Raw genomic sequence first — 15,772 nt, 5'->3', positions numbered from 1 at the left:
CTCTTTTTTTCCACTCCCAGTTTGACGCTCTTCATCAGATCGGCTATTGAACAGTCTTCCTTTTGCTCACGAATCAGAGTTTCTCTTTCAACTGCAGCTAGCTCCTGCCAGCTGGCGGAAACCGGAGCGAGTATGGAGCATGCGTCGCCTAACTGCGGCGTCGTGTCCATATCGCGGCTAGCACGGAACGCGTCACTCCCAGTCACTTCCAGGACACGCTCGACCAGGCTAGCCTCCGCGCTCTGCCTCTCCCGTGCCTGCTCGCCACTCAAGTTACCTTGATCAGTCCGTGTGCCGCACCTCTGTTCGCTCACCGACTCAAAGTCAAGTTCCCTCGACAGCTGGCGTGCTTTGGATCGCGTGAGGGCCATGTAAGCCACGTCGGCAAAGAATGATTTGCCCTGATCCTTCAGCAGCTGTTCCGAGCTATTTGAGAAGAGGTAGGGAAAGTACTCCGGGAGGGCGGCAGACACAGCGGCTTCTGTGTTAAGTTTCCCAAACTCTCCTTCAATGATAACCGTTGCGATCGGTAAACAGACACTCTCCTCCTCGGCCACTTGCCGTATCCAAGCGCACTCGCCCGTAAAATCATTCGAGGAGACGAAAGACGGGTGGACAACGTCCATAGTTGCTGCAGAGTCCCGAAGTGCTCGGCACTTCTTGCCGTTTACCTTAATTTCCCGCATATATGGCTCCAAGAGTCGTATGTTTTTGTTAGTTTCCCGTATTGTTGCAAAAGCAATTTTCTCTGGGCAGCTCGCAGCGATGTGCCCTTGCTTTTTGCAATTGTAGCAAGTTAACGGCTTCCGTTTTTCAAAAGAACGCGTCGTATCGTTTCGCTGCTTGGGACCATCGTTAGCATTCTGAGATGTATTCTGTCCTTCCCTTACAGTTTCTTTGGTAAGGGACTCGTCTTTCCGAAACTCGCGACGCGTGATTTGCTTCCGTTCGTCGGGCTTCCCGGAAAACCCATCTCTCCTATCTGCTTTTTCTACGCGCACTGCCTTGCTGTGCAAGCTGCGGCGGGTGTAATACTCTTCCGCTAACTCTGCTGCCTTGTTTAGCTTAACCTCCTTTAGCCTATCTTGCAGCCAGAGCCTGACATCCTCATCAATGCAACGGTAGAACTGCTCCAACGCGATGCATTCGACGATTTTGTCGCGGTCGTCGTAAACCTCTTCGCCCTTCAGCCATTCCACCAAGTCGGCTTTTAGACGAAACGCGAAGTCAACATTCGACTCCTTGCCCTTTTTTGCATACCGGAACCTCTGCCGGAAAGCTTCGGGCGACAATTTGTACTTCCGCAGTAGCGCTTCCTTCACATCACTGTAGCTCTCAAACGCCTCTTTCGATAAGCAAGTTATTACGTCTGATGCCTCCCCAGGAAGCAAGGCTAACAGATTCTGTGCCCAGAGGGATCGCTCAATGCTATTCCGTTCGCACACGTGCTCAAATTTCACGAGGTATTTGGCCATATCCTCTCCGACGACAAAGGGTGGAAGTTGATCGCGTATTCTCGGAACATTAGAAGTGAGACCAGGCGCGGGCGAGTTATTTCGGATCTCCAACTCTTTCATTTTAAGCTCGTGCTCGCGACGTTCTCTCTCTCTCCTTTCCTCCTTTTCCTCCTCGCGACGTTCCTTTTCTCTCCTCTCCTCCCTTTCCTCCTCGCGACGTTCCTTTTCTTTCCTTTCCTGCTCGCAACGACGTTCATTGATACCCGCCAAGGCTTCTGCGGCTTCCTCAGCCGTTACGTCCCCAGTCCTCATGACCTCAAGGATCGCATTCTTTCTTTTGGTTGAGCCCAACTCAATGCCCAACTCCTCACAAATTTCGAGAAGTTCCTTCACCTTGTACTTCTCCATCGTTCACACTGTCCTCCTGCTGTTTACCCTTTTTGAATATACCTGCCGTACGCTACTATAATGCTACTAGTAAGACATATGCAAGTATTTCACACACTGCCCTGTTTACCCCCTCAGCATCCCCTGGTTTTCAAAACACTCTTACTAGGCTTGAAACACACAAGGTTATCACAATGCAACACCAAATCCTTCCCTAAGCTACTATAACCTGTGTCAGAGAAAGTCTGGTGTTTGAGGTAAACTTCAGGCACTCACCGCGCCGAGGTAGCTGATGCCGGTCAATCCCGTAGCTGCCATCCACTGTTACGACTTTGCACCGCTGCCGCCACTGTTACGACTTTGAGGTGGTCCCGTAGCGCTCGTCACCCGTTTCGTGACAGAGCGTTGGTAGCGAAGACTCCGAGTCAGGCGTCGGTGAGAATAACAAAAGGGACTTTATACACTATATACAGGTCATTATACAGGACATGAAGGGATCGGCACTGGGGCCGAGAGCTCACAGCAAACGCGACTATTCTCGCACGGCGACGTCCGGCGAAAACGCGTGACACATCTCACCCCAGTCGAGAGCGGCACTCTGCTCCCGGTGGGTCGGCGGATCCGGTTTTCCAGGCGGCGCGCCGCGGCTTATAAGCCCCCAGAAACCATTGTCACTCAAACGGCCCAATACAAAGTGAGCACTCGACGGTCGTCGGAGGGGGTCCAATCAGCGACCACGCTGGCCACCCCGTTCAAAACTGGCGGGCGCGGTGACCTCCAGGGAAGGGGAGGTACGGCGCCGGGCTGTCTGGCACTTGACGACACGTTTGAACATGTTGCCCGCCGATGCTTCTCCGGAGGACACCACTGCCTGACGGCTCAGCATCTTGACTTGTCAAGGGAGAATTAGGGCGCTGTGCCTTTCGGCGCAGCCCCGGGTTTGTCCAAAGGGCGCTCGCAGGAAAATTCTCCATCTTGCAGATTCGGAATCCGGGCTTGTGGTAACGGCACAACAATATCTGAATAAAAGGGAAACATGTTTCATGAAACATTTGCAAAATCCAATTGAAGGTTGATGAATGCAGCTTGCAGTGTGATATGAATGAATGAGTCATAAAAGTAACTCATCTCACTTGGTAAATTAAAGCACACATTAGTGTGATGTACAAGATACGTTACACTAACATGGTGGGTTCTTTTGCTTATACAGCAAAATATTCGGTGCGCGAGAAAATTATTTTTGCATACCCCTTGTACACACTGATTTAAGGAAAATGAGCTGGAGCTGTCCACATGATTTACTTATTTTACATGCGAGTATGGTCAACAAAAATGTGTCCCAGCTGCTTAGTGGTATTCGGGATTATGTCAGTATTGCATATGTGCCTGTTGTCTAAAATAATTGAACTTTGAAAATGCTCGCAGGGATCTGATGTGCATATCTGCAGTTTATGGATACATGTAAAAGACTCAGCATCAAGTGCAAGTGAACGGTCCCACAGGCCCGGAGTCGATCATGCAAATAGATTCGCTGCACAAATTTGTGATCAGAAAAGATATTCCACATGAAATGGCATGCAAGGAAGTGTTGAAAATATTGCACAGTTAATGAAACGCCTACGCTATTAATATGTGGGTTGGTGCACTCGTTATGCCAAACGGAGGTGAGGCGTGCAGACAGGACACAAGAGTAGCATATTTACAAGCAAACAACACAAGCGCCGCCCACTTCTCTACTCTTGTGTCCTGTCTGCACGCCTCACCTCTGTTTTGCATAATGAATCCTTACCAACTAGCTCAGCTTTTGTCCTTCTAAGTCTCGATGCACTCGATTTCGTCCGCATTAGGCACTCGCCTCTTGATTACTTCGTGGCACAGAGATACTCGATCGGCATCAGGCTGTTTTTCTGCTGTGGCCTTTGTAGAAGCATGATTCTTCAAAGTGCAACAATTAAACAGATTCTTTGAGTTGCTTGTGGCTTCGCCAGTACAATTCCGGTGCGCTGGTCCGCCTGTCCAGCAATTTCCTACTGAAGGGAAGCCTGCAAATAAAAACGCCGCTCCGCATGTAGAAAAATACTGTGACGTTTCTCAAACGATTGTGATGCACCACGAGAGCTGCCTATTCGCGTGATATTCTCAACAAGGAGATACATTCGTTTACTTACATGTGAAGGTATATGCCAGAGCACTCCGGGACTTCGGTGGCACATAAGGCACGAGTGTGCCATAGCGTCCGATGTCGACGCGCGATCGCATGTCAAACCAGTGCCTCCTTTGTCAAACCTAAACTGTACGAAACTACTACGCATCCAAAAAAACAGATTCGAAACCGGAATTCGCGTCATCCTTTATTGCATGAATGCGTACATTGTGATTTACATAAGTCACGGACTTAGCGATCGCTTTCTGTAAACTTAATATTAACGCACCACCTTCATAAAGCCATCAGGTATGCGTTTTTAGATGACAAAGCATAAGGTGACCTGTACTTGTTTTCAGCGCTTTCAATAGTAATTGCGCTGGCCACATTGACCAGTAGCAACAGGGCGGCGCCCTAGAGGTTCCCACTTTTCCGGCCCAGCTTTTCCTCTAGAGTTGTTCTACTAACTCTATGATCAAGGTGGTGCGAACGAGAGATGGGAGAGGCGTACCACACGCTAGTTGAATTTTGCCCCGCATGCGGCGCTCTCAACGCCGGAGCAGCAGCGCCCCTCGCTGTGCCATTCTTCTCTATATTCAAAGAACAAATGCCCCCAGGTTTTCTCTCTCGCGCCCGCTCTTACTCGTGCCTGCGCACAAACGACTGGCGATCCCTCAAATGAACGTCTCGTCCCATACGTCTGCCCATAGAGTTAGTAGAACAACTCTAGAGGAAAAGCTGGGCCGGAAAAGTGGGAACCTCTAGGGCGCCGCCCTGTTGCTACTGCTCAATGTGGCCAGCGCAATTACTATTGAAAGAGCTGAAAGCAAGTACAGGTCACCTTATGCTTTCTCATCTAAAAACGCATACCTGATGGCTTTATGAAGGTGGTACGTTAATATTAAGTTTGCAGAAAGCGATCGCTAAGTCCGCGATTTATGTAAATTACGATGTACGCATTCATGCAATAAAGGATGACGCGAATTTCGGTTTCGAATCTGTTTTTTGGTGCGTAGTAGTTTCGTACAGTTTAGGTTTGACATGCGATCGCGCGTCGACATCGGACGTTATGGCACACACACTCGTGCCTTGTGTGCCACCGAAGCCCCGAAGTGCTCTGGCATATACCTTCACGTGTAAGTAAACAAATGTATCCCCTTGTTGAGAATATCACGCGAGTTGGCAGCTCTTGTGGTGCATCACAATCGTTTGAGAAGCGTCACAGTAGAGCATTTTTCTGCATGCGGAGCGGTGTTTTTATTTGCAATTTCCCTTCAGTAGGAAATTGCTGGACAGGCGGACCAGCGCACCGGAATTGTACTGGCGAAGCCGAAAGCAACTCAAAGAATCTGTTTAATTATTGCACTTTGAACAATCATGCTTCTACAAAGGCCACAGCAGACAAACAGCCTGATGCCGAGTATCTCTGTGCCACAAAGTAATCAAGAGGCGAGTGCCTAATGCGGATGAAATCGAGTGCATCGAGACTTAGAACGGCAGAAAGCTCAGCTACTTGGTAAGGATTCACTATGCAAAACAGAGGTGAGGCGTGCACACAGGAGACAAGAGTAGAGAAGTGGGCGGCGCTCGTGTTGTTTGCTTGTAAATACTCTACTCTTGTGTCCTGTCTGCACTCTTCACCTCCGTTTTGCATAACGAGTGCATCAACCCACATATTAATAACATACCCATACCCACATATTAACTGTGCAATATTTTCAACACTTCCTTGCATGCCATTTCATGTGGAATATCTTTTCTGGTCACAAATTTGTGCAGCGAATCTATTTGCATGATTGACTCCGGGCGTGCGGGAACGTTCACTTGCACTTGATGCTGAGTCTTTTACATGTATCCATAAACTGCAGATATGCACATCAGATCCCTGCGAGCATTTTCAAAATTCCATTATTTTAGACAACAGGCACATATGCAATACTGACATAATCCCGAGTACCACTAAGCAGCTGGGACACATTTTTGTTGACCATACTCGCAGGTAAAATAAGTAGATCATGTGGAAAGCTCCAGCTCATTTTCCTTAAATCAGTGTATACAAGGGGTATGCAAAAATATTCTTTTCTTCTCGCGCATCGATTATTTTGTTGTATAAGCAAGAGAGCCCACCACGTTAGTGTAACGTATCTTGTACATCACACTAATATGTGCTTTAACTTACCAAGTGAGCTGAGTTACTTTTATGGCTCATTCAGTCATATCACACTGCAAGCTGTCTTCATCAATCTTCAATTGGATTTTGCAAATGTTTAATGAAACATGTTTCCCTTTTATGCAGATATGCAATGGCAAGCCCTTCCGTGTGTTCCAAAGGTAAAATTTAAGCTCTAAATTAAAAAAGACATTTTTAGTCAGAAACAAGCAAAAAAGGTGAATCCAGAGTATCGAAGCCCAAGGTACAGAAATTATGAGAAGTGTCGAATGATTTTAAGGAAAGAGTCGTATTTGAAAATGCAAGACTCTTCAGTGGAGGTCAAGCAAGTCAATATAGGTAGAATACTCTGCGAAATTATGCGAGTGAGGGGATGTCAAACAATGGGTCAGGAAATGCGTTGTTTTTCTGCAAAACAAAAGCTGATTGCCATTACATAAGTCATTTTAGCATCATGAGACTGGTGCTTGATAAATTCAGAAATAAACCAAAAAACAAGACAAGCAAAAATAAAAAAACAATTTAATGATGCTCTCTCCACACTGGGATAAATAAAAACAAACACATCACATCTAATGTGGACATATCAGACGCCGTGTGAAACACTAAAGGAAAAATTCAGTTTTGAGCTATGGAACTTGCCGCATAGATGTGGGGGGCCTTGCACTAATAGTGATAGTTACCCCTGCATTTAGAAATTGAAAGCATTCGTGCAGACAAGGATGATTCTTTATATTTTTGGCTACCACTTCAAATGCCTCCACCAAGTGTCACAATGCTGCACGCAGCCATACTAAGGATCTCACAGCAACACCTGCAGGTAAAAAGCAGAAGCAGTCAAAGTCCTGGTGTGTACTGGAAACTATGTTTGAAAATTTTTGGGCAAGAAGAGTGCAAGAAGCAGACATAACTGCATTGATTTCAATAATTTCCCATTTGAATGGCCTTTTCTTTTTGCTTAGACAATGCCTACGCCTAGCCACAGCAGCTCCCTCATACAGACTCCGCAAGCCAAGAGGCCGTGGAGGCAAATGCAGGTAAGAGGCAAGAAGCAATAGCACTGGTATCGACATTCATCTAATTTCTTTCTTTTTCTTTCGTTTAGGCAGCCAGCACACCTCGAACAGCCACCTTGACTGCGGGTGTGTCACCCTAGTCGCCAAGGAAACATTTGAGGGAAAGCGGCAGGCAATGTGAACAGCCACTTCTCCATGTAAACGATACTCTTTCTCTCGGATGACTCCTTCGCCACGCCAGCACACTTGTGCACAAAGATGCCGTGGAGGCACGTGCAGGTCAGAGGCAAGAATCAGTGGCACTGGTGTCGACATTCACCCAATTTCTTTTTCTTACACTGAGGCAGCCAGCACACCTCGAACAGCCACCTCGACTGCGGGCGTGTCAGTAGATTCCTGTTGTACATATGCTCATAATAAACTTCAGTAAACTTCAACTTGATAATAAACTTGAAGGCAAATGGGGCATTGATGCATTGTATTTTTGAACATTTATTGTACACATACAAGATATGTTACACTTTGCAGTGCTACAGAGCGTATTTTGAAGCTTCCCCCTATATTTTGCACCTTTAATTACGTATGTGTTGTGTGGCCCTCAATGCAGTTCATGTTGTAGCAGCTGCTTTGTCTGTGTATCGCACATTGGCTTAAGCTCGTGATATCCACATACTTCTCTCACATATACAAAATAAAGTTCTATGTAGTCCTCAGTGTTACAACAAAAAATGAAAGTAAACAATCCGATCGTGGAATTGTGTTTAATACAGTGATTCCTATGACAGTTACTGACAAGTTGACAACTTGAACTGGTCAATTGGTCCATAGCCTCCTCTATTTTTCAAAAATAAAGGAGGCTATGGATCCGTCATGGCAAGGAATTGTATCTATACATAAAAAGAGGGGGGTATGTGTGTGTGTGTGTTTGTAGTAGGGGGTATAGGATTAGGGCGGTACGAAAAAATGTACCAACACCGTCCTCTAGACCCATTGCGTTAAGGTACCGTAGCAAAGTGTATTATGCATAAAGTTCACACAACCAACTCTGATATTACTGCACACGCCAGGCGACGCGAGCTACATTTGTCATGACGCATTCGCGACTGCACCGGATTCCCTCCATATTATTCTCTTTAATCCTACACACTGCACCGAGGCAAAAGAAAGATCATGGGCGCAGGTGCCTTTAAGGTATCTCGACCTTGCGAGGCTCTGCTGCGCGTGCCAGCGGAGCTGTCCGTGCGAACACTCCCTGGCACCCACACCTGCCTCGGCGGCCCCAACCTACGTACCGTTCTGCTTCGAGCTTTGATCCGCCCACTGTCCCTTGGGTGCCCTGGAGTTCCTGCGCCGCCTGCTTTATTATAATCTCAGGTGCTCTCCTGAGACTTCCGTTTGTCGGTTACATGTGCCCTACAGCTGGATCAGTACTTATAATAATAATAAAAAAACCGATCATCGCGAAAGCGGCTTTTGCAACGTACCGCGCCCGTGCGAAGGGAATTACGGAACGCCAACGAGGAATCTGACCACAGCTTCGAGCTCGTAACCTCAGTCGCGTCTGAGCTGCGATCGGAGAAGGTCACGTTGCTCCTCGCTCTGACGACTTCGCCTCGATTGCGACCACGTGTTTCGGCGTCGCCCATGTTTGAGCCCGCTTAGGAGCACGTTGCCGCGCTTTTCGCTGCTTTCGGCTTTCTTCCCGCACGCGAGAAGAGGCCTCGGCAGCACAGTATGGAGTTTCGGCCACCCGGCGAGCCTCCGCCACGCGTCCGCCTTCGACGCCATGCCAGCTTGATCCGGCTGATCCTCGACCCCGCGACCCTCGATGAGCTCCGGGCAAGGGAGGACCTCGAGCGTTGCGCCACTCGCATGCTGGGCGAGTGGCTACGTGTACGGGCCCCCTCGTTGAAGATCCCTGCAGTTCCCCCCGTGCCTACGACCGCACCGGCAGCCCCAGCGGCAACTTCGGCGCCATCCGAGAACGGCCCTTGAGTGCAGGAAACCCACGCTGAGGTGCCGCTTCCCCTCTCGGACGACGAAGAAATGGACTTGACCAGTTCTCGGAAACGCGCCCGCGAGAGCGAGGATGACGAACCTGCCGGGCCACGCAAGCAGCCGCCGAGCGTTCGCCCCTGCGCCGTCTCCGAGCTCCAACTTCCATCCGGCCCTGCCACCCGTGTAACAGCCGTCGTTTCTAATGCACCACTGCCCGTCGTTGCACCCCAACTGTCACAGACGCCAGCTGCCGCAGACGAAAACGCCGCCGCAGTGCTCTCTGGGCGTTCAGCCGCGTCTAAGCCCGGCCCAAAAAGGAAGCGACGCTTCCGCCAGTTTGCCGAGCTCATCACGGATGCGTCGCAAAACGCACATGCCTCCCCTGACAATGCCGCCGACACTGTGCTCTTCCGTCCCATTGGCAGCAAAAACAACTTTTTGAAGCTGTCTAGTGACCTTATCACCGCCCAACTTTGCCGCATTGATGGCATCAAACGCGTGCGCGTCAACTTTCGCCGTAACGTGGTTGCGGCAGACTCTGTGCCCGGTGCGGACCTGTCCCGCTTGCTGGATGTACGGGCCATCGCGGACATACCAGTGAAGGCGAAAGCTCTCGGCAAGCACTCTTGCGTCGGCGTCCTTTTCGGCGTTGACAGCTCCTTTGACAACGACACACTGAGGGACAACATAGAGGCTCCCGTTCCCGTTGTGTCCTGTTCCCGCAACGGCGCAAACGTGAGCGTCACCTTTGCCGGCAACGTCGTCCCCACGGACGTACTTCTCTTCAAGCAACGACGGCTCGTGCGACCTCGTCTGCCACGCCCACTCCAGTGCGACCGCTGCGGTGTGTACGGCCATGCCGGCGCCACTTGCTCCTACGACGCCTGTTGCCTCCGCTGCGGAGGTGGTCACGCGACAAGCGACTGCGCCGCGCAGCACCCCGCGTGCATAAACTGCAAAGGCCGCCATGCAGCCACCGAGCCGCGCTGCCCACACTGGCAGCTCGAAAGGAAAGCAGCCATCCTGCTAGCCTCCTCCGAGCAGCCCATGACTCGGAAGAAGGCGCTCGAGCTGGCCAAAGCTCGCGCCGCGCAACCTGAGCATCGTCAGCATCAGCAGAACGTGCCCCGCCCTTCAGCGACGGTACAAGCTGGCGTGTCGTTCAGCGATGCTTTACGTGGCCGCAGCGTCAATCCCGCCGCGCCGGAAACCACGCCGCCTCCCGCAGTTGCCCCTGTTGGCGACCCGAGGGACGCCCTGATCGCGGCGCTCGCCGCAGCTCTGCGGGCGCTCCTGGAGACCACCCCGCACATGGACGACACGGTGCTACAGATGTGCACCGCGGCCCTGGCCGCACAGCAGTCCCTGCCTCGTCATGGCTAGCCGAGCAGCGAAACGTCGGCCGCGCATACTGCAGTGGAATGTCCGCTCGATGCGCCGCCGGCACCCGGAGCTTTGCCAGCTTCTTCTCCTGCACGAGTACGATGTGCTCGCGTTGCAGGAAACACACGTACGCGACGGGGAGTGCAACCTTTCGGGCTTCGTCGCCTACCACAGTGCCGTCACGTGCGAACTTCAGTCTTGTGCCGACGTTCCGTGCCGCGATCCACTCCACCCACCCGGCCGCTCTCGAGCGTCTGTTTATGTGCGTGCGCGCCTTGGTCAAGCCGCCGTCTCTGTGTCCGACATCGTTCCCACCTCCGTGGAGTGCGTGGCTGTGACTGTGCGCGTTGGGGGAGTCGACACTTGTGTCGCCAGCGTCTACGTCCAGCCCGTGCAGCGATGGGATACCTCTTTCGTGGAGAGCCTCACCGCGCGCATCGACGGTGACTGTGTTGTGTGCGGCGACTTTAACTCCCACCACACGGCATGGGGCAGCAGCCGCTGTGAGCCTAACGGCAGGAACCTGCTGAACTCTATCACCTCCTCTGGTCTGCTGATCATCAACACCGGCAGTCACACTTTCGTGCGTCGGAATGTGCGCGGGAGTGTGATAGACTTATCGCTGGTGAGCGAACGGTGCCATACGAGTGGGTACGCAGCCCTGACACGCAAGGATCGGATCATTATCCGATTTCGCTTGACCGTCTCGGCCTCTGCCGCGACCGGATCCGCACCTACCGCATCACGGACTGGTCTCTCTTCAGGACGCTGTGTGCCACGCATCCTCCTGTCAACACTGACTTCCTTTCGCACATCTCGAGCTGCGTTGCCGCCGCGACCAGGTCATGTACGGTGCCCGCTGGAACGCCGGCGCCCGACATAAAACTTTTGAACTTACGCGCAGTACGACGACGCGCCGAACGCCGCGCCATCAAAAGCGACAAGGTGGAGCACTGAACTCTTTACAACCGCCTTGACGCCGCGTGCCGTCGTCATGCCAGGCAGCGCCGCAATCAGAGCTGGCAAAGTCTCTGCCTCTCCTTGGAGGACACTCGCGATAAAGCCCGCCCCTGGCGCATCCTCGCCGCCCTGCTCAGTCCCAAGATCCCCCGCCACCCTGCACTCTCCATCGCAGTGGCTCAGGGCTTGAGTGCCGAGCAGTTGGCCGAACTGTTCGCGGATACGTTCGCCCCGCCGTCTGTGTGCCCTGTCACAGCCGCCGTCGAACTTCCGCCGCACAACATGGTTGAACGCCTCGCTCCTTTGCGTTATTTCCCAACGAGCGCAATTATGGAGCATGTAGAAGTGTTGTGTTCTGCTGAGTTCACGATCAGCGAGTTGCGCATCGTCTTGAACAAGCACAAACGCCGCTCCGCTCCCGGTTCCGACGGCGTTACTCATCAAGTGCTCAGGAACATCGACGCAGCTCAACTTCCCTCACTTCTCGAGGTTTTCAACTCCGTCTGGCGCAGCGGCATCATCCCCGCCAACTGGAAAGAGGCGATCGTCGTTCCCATTCTGAAGCGCGGCAAACCAGCCTCGAACATCAGCTCCTATCGCCCAGTATCGCTGACCTCGGTACCCGGCAAAACGATGGAGTCGATGGCTTTGAACCGACTCGAATGGATCGCCTCCGCCCTCGACGCTCTTGCCCCGGAACAAAGTGGCTTCCGCCGACTCCGCTCGACAGCTGATTCCATCGCGGACGTTGTCGCCACTCTCGAGCACGCTGCAAGCCGCCACGAAGCCGCATACCTGGTGCTGCTCGATGTTGAACGCGCGTTTGACGGCCTCCCGCACGGCACCATCATCCAAGCGCTTCACGAGCTGCGAATCACCGGCCGCCTACTGGACTATGTGTCGGCCTTTCTTAGCGACTGAACACTCAGAGTGCGTGTTGGCGACGCGCTCAGCACCCCCCGTAGCGTGACCGCTGGTGTTCCTCAGGGCAGTGTTCTTAGCCCCTTTCTATTCAACTTGGCGCTTGCAAGGCTCCCCGATTTCATCCCGAAGCTAACAGCCTTCGAAGTCCGTGTGGCGATTTACGCCGACGACATCGCTCTCTTCGCTTCCGGGCCCACGGACTATGGCTACCAAGTGCGGCAATCACTGCAGTCTGCTATCACCGCCGTGGACGAATACCTTACCAGCGTGGGGCTTCAGCTCTCGGCGTCAAAAACCGAGGCGCTAATGATTCACCCCCGTGCTAGCCGTGCTCGCTCCGAAGTGCCCACTCTCTCGCTGCGCGGAAGCCCCCTCCCGTGGCGGAAAGAAGTTCGCTACCTGGGCCTTCACATCGACTGCCGCCTGAACTTTAATGCGGCAACCACACATCTCTGCAGGGATGCCAGGAAAGTCGCAGGCGCCGCACGCTCCCTGCTCGCCCGTGGCCGTGGCTGCACACCGCACCTTGCGCTCCGAGTTTATAACTCGATTGCAACTTCGCGAGCGCTCTACGCGCTGCCTCTTACCAACGCCAGTGCAGCCAACTGGAGGGCCGTCGACGTCGAACACCGCACTGCAGTTCGCCAGATGTACGCGCTTCCCCGCTTCTCGCAAGTGGGGGCAACTCTCGCCGAAGCGGGAAACTGGCCGCCCTCACTTCGTGCGAGGAAACAGGCGCTTCACCACATCGAGCGTCTGCAACGGTCGCCACAGGGCCAGCGTCTCGTGTGCCGCCTCAACAACCTCGAGGGCTCGGGCATGGGTCAGCATGCCACCGACTTCAGCACCCGCATCGCGTCTCTGCCGCAACTCCTTCCCTTGCCGCCATCGCCGCACGCTTCCCCGCTGCTTGACGTTAACATCAGCGTCCCGGGCGTCACGAGCAAGCGCCGAACAGCACTTTGTGCCATGCAGCAGGAGACGGCTGCATTGATTCACGAACACCTACGCGACCGCCTCCTCGTCTACACTGACGGCTCCGTTTGCAGCGATGGTTCCGCTGCTGCCGCGTGCACGGCACCGGACATTTCTGCGTCCCGGCAGTGCCGTCTCCGTTTCCCTGCCTCATCGACAGTCGCCGAACTCGCGGCCATCGACCTCGCGGCTGACCTTCTTCACCAGTGCGGTGCTTCGTCTGCTGCGATCCTGACAGACTCGCGCGCGGCTCTGTCTATGCTGCAGAAAGACTACGCCGGTCTCCCACTTGTGCAGCGCGTGGGATCGAAACTGCGCCACGTCGTAGATCAGGGCTGCGACTTGGTTTTGCAGTGGGTCCCCGCGCACATTGGCCTCCCCGGAAACGAAGCAGCCGACACCCGCGCTTCGTCCGTCCACGTCCTGTCCTTCCTTAGTATCGTGTTTGTAAAACTGAGCGCAATATAACCATGAACCATGAACCATGGACACCCTTGCGAAGCAAGCTCTCTCGGCTCGCTTCCCCCTCGCCACCTCTGTCACTCGCTTCGACGTGGCGAAGACGGCTATTCTACGCACCCTCCGCGCTCATCATCCTGACTCACGTGTTGCTGCGGGGACTCCCCCTCGCCTCCTCCCCCCGCGCCGGCCTCTCCCGCTGGGACCGCTCCTTTCTCCTGCGGTTGCGCGTCGGCTGCTACAGCACGGCCGCCCGATTGCACAGACTGCACGGAACTGGCAGCCCCGCATGTGTGAAATGCGGCGAAGAAGAGACTCTCGAGCACCTCCTGTTGCATTGCCCATCCTTTGATGTTGAGCGCACTGCGCTTTGTGCCTCGTATCGTCGCGTGGGTCTGCCTTGCGACACGGAGGGAGCCCTTCTGTTTCCCGCAGCGCACGCCTCTATCGTCAAAAGAGTGCTTGCTGCCCTCCTTGACTTTTGCTGCGAAACGCAGCTGAGAGCGCGGCTATAAGCCCCGCATCGCTCCTTCTTCAACCCTGTCCTTTTTTTTTTTTCCGCTTTCTTTCCTTCTCTTCCTGATCCTTTTCTCCCCACTCCCCTTACCCTGTGCAGTGCTGTCGAGGTGTCCTCCTTTGAGAGACAGTTACGGCACTGCACTTCTCTCTTCCTTTCTTGTAAAAATCACTACACACACACAGCTCGTAACCTCGTCGTGTGACACTCCCGCAACAGGCGTGACCGCTGAAAACCGCATACCGCCGGAAACTTCAACAGGATCATCCCTCAGTTGCATAACTGCCACCTGTACGGAAAACATGGACCACACACACGCCGTCCCGCAACATAGAATAAAGAACCAATTTATAAAGCCCAAACACACGGCTGCACGCACACATCACGACAGTACAAGCGAGACGCCAAGCGCTACGCTGCTACTGTTGCCGGATTAAAACTGACTACTGTCACCAAGTCTAGCAAGCGTCTCAGGAGCTGGCAACCTCGGCGCGTAGCAACATGGCGGCGCTCTTGCGGTTCCCGATTTCAATGCATGGGCCCTATGGGTAGCTTGTCCTCTAGACTCAGTATAGTAACTCGATGCGTCTGCCGGCAGGCCGGCGCATGCGTCTAAATGTCGCCCAAAAATCTCTCACGTGACCTGATCCTAGGTGCCTAGGGACAGGATCGTTTAGGGATTTTTTAGAAGGCGCGATGGTGGCGCCGAGCGACGCCGTGGCGTGTTCACCCTCGTCGTGTCGTTCTCTTGGCCGCGCGCAACGCACATTGTTCAGCGTGCGTCTCAATGTCGTACAAAAATCCCTCACGTGACCTGATCCTAAGTGCCTAGGGAAAGGATCATTTAGAGATTTTTGAGAAGGCACGATGATGGCGCTGCGCGACGTCGTGGCGTGTTGTTGTCGGCTAGATCGTTATCTGGAACGCGCGTTTTTGAACATTGCTTATGTGATTGTGCTTGCGTTGCTTTTGTGTTGGTTGTAGGTTCTGTGTTACTTGGCGGAAAGTCGTGAGTAGTGGTAATGCGGCTTTGCCCTCTGTGAGCTCTGGTAGTACAGAATCTGCGTTGTGTGACCAATGCTTCGTTGAGAACCCGGCGTTGGTGACAATTGAAATGTCGAAGTGGCCCAGCGCATCGACAGCGCAGTTCAGTGAACCGCGATGTGGCGTCGCCGTATCCGCCTTTGCTTGACGGACATCGAGGGATGTGTTGCTAGCTACAAGTCATCTAAATGCGACTGTGTCGACCACCCACTGTTCAGTGCTGAATGTGTGGTTGGTGTGCTGTGCTTTTAACGGGTGGTGCAGCCGTGCAGTGAAGGTGGTGGTGGAGCAGAGTGGCTTAGGCGCTCCGTTTGCGCGTTCACAGACATGTGCTCCCGT

At 53.1% G+C, this 15,772-nt stretch overlaps 1 long non-coding RNA gene across 1 annotated transcript; it reads left to right on the top strand.

Moving 5' to 3' along the window:
- Window positions 1-6,231: 6,231 nt before the first annotated feature.
- Window positions 6,232-7,627, top strand: LOC142588941 (uncharacterized). Its single transcript, XR_012829750.1, has 3 exons — window positions 6,232-6,318; window positions 7,120-7,194; window positions 7,263-7,627. It is a non-coding gene; the product is annotated as an uncharacterized LOC142588941 (long non-coding RNA).
- The last annotated feature ends 8,145 nt before the right edge of the window (window positions 7,628-15,772 follow it).

Source organism: Dermacentor variabilis, chromosome 7 (assembly GCF_050947875.1).
Source record: "Dermacentor variabilis isolate Ectoservices chromosome 7, ASM5094787v1, whole genome shotgun sequence".
Classification (NCBI taxonomy): Eukaryota; Metazoa; Arthropoda; class Arachnida; order Ixodida; family Ixodidae; genus Dermacentor; species Dermacentor variabilis.
The sequence above is the reverse complement of the archived record's forward strand: the minus strand, read 5'-3'. Positions and strand labels throughout refer to the sequence as shown.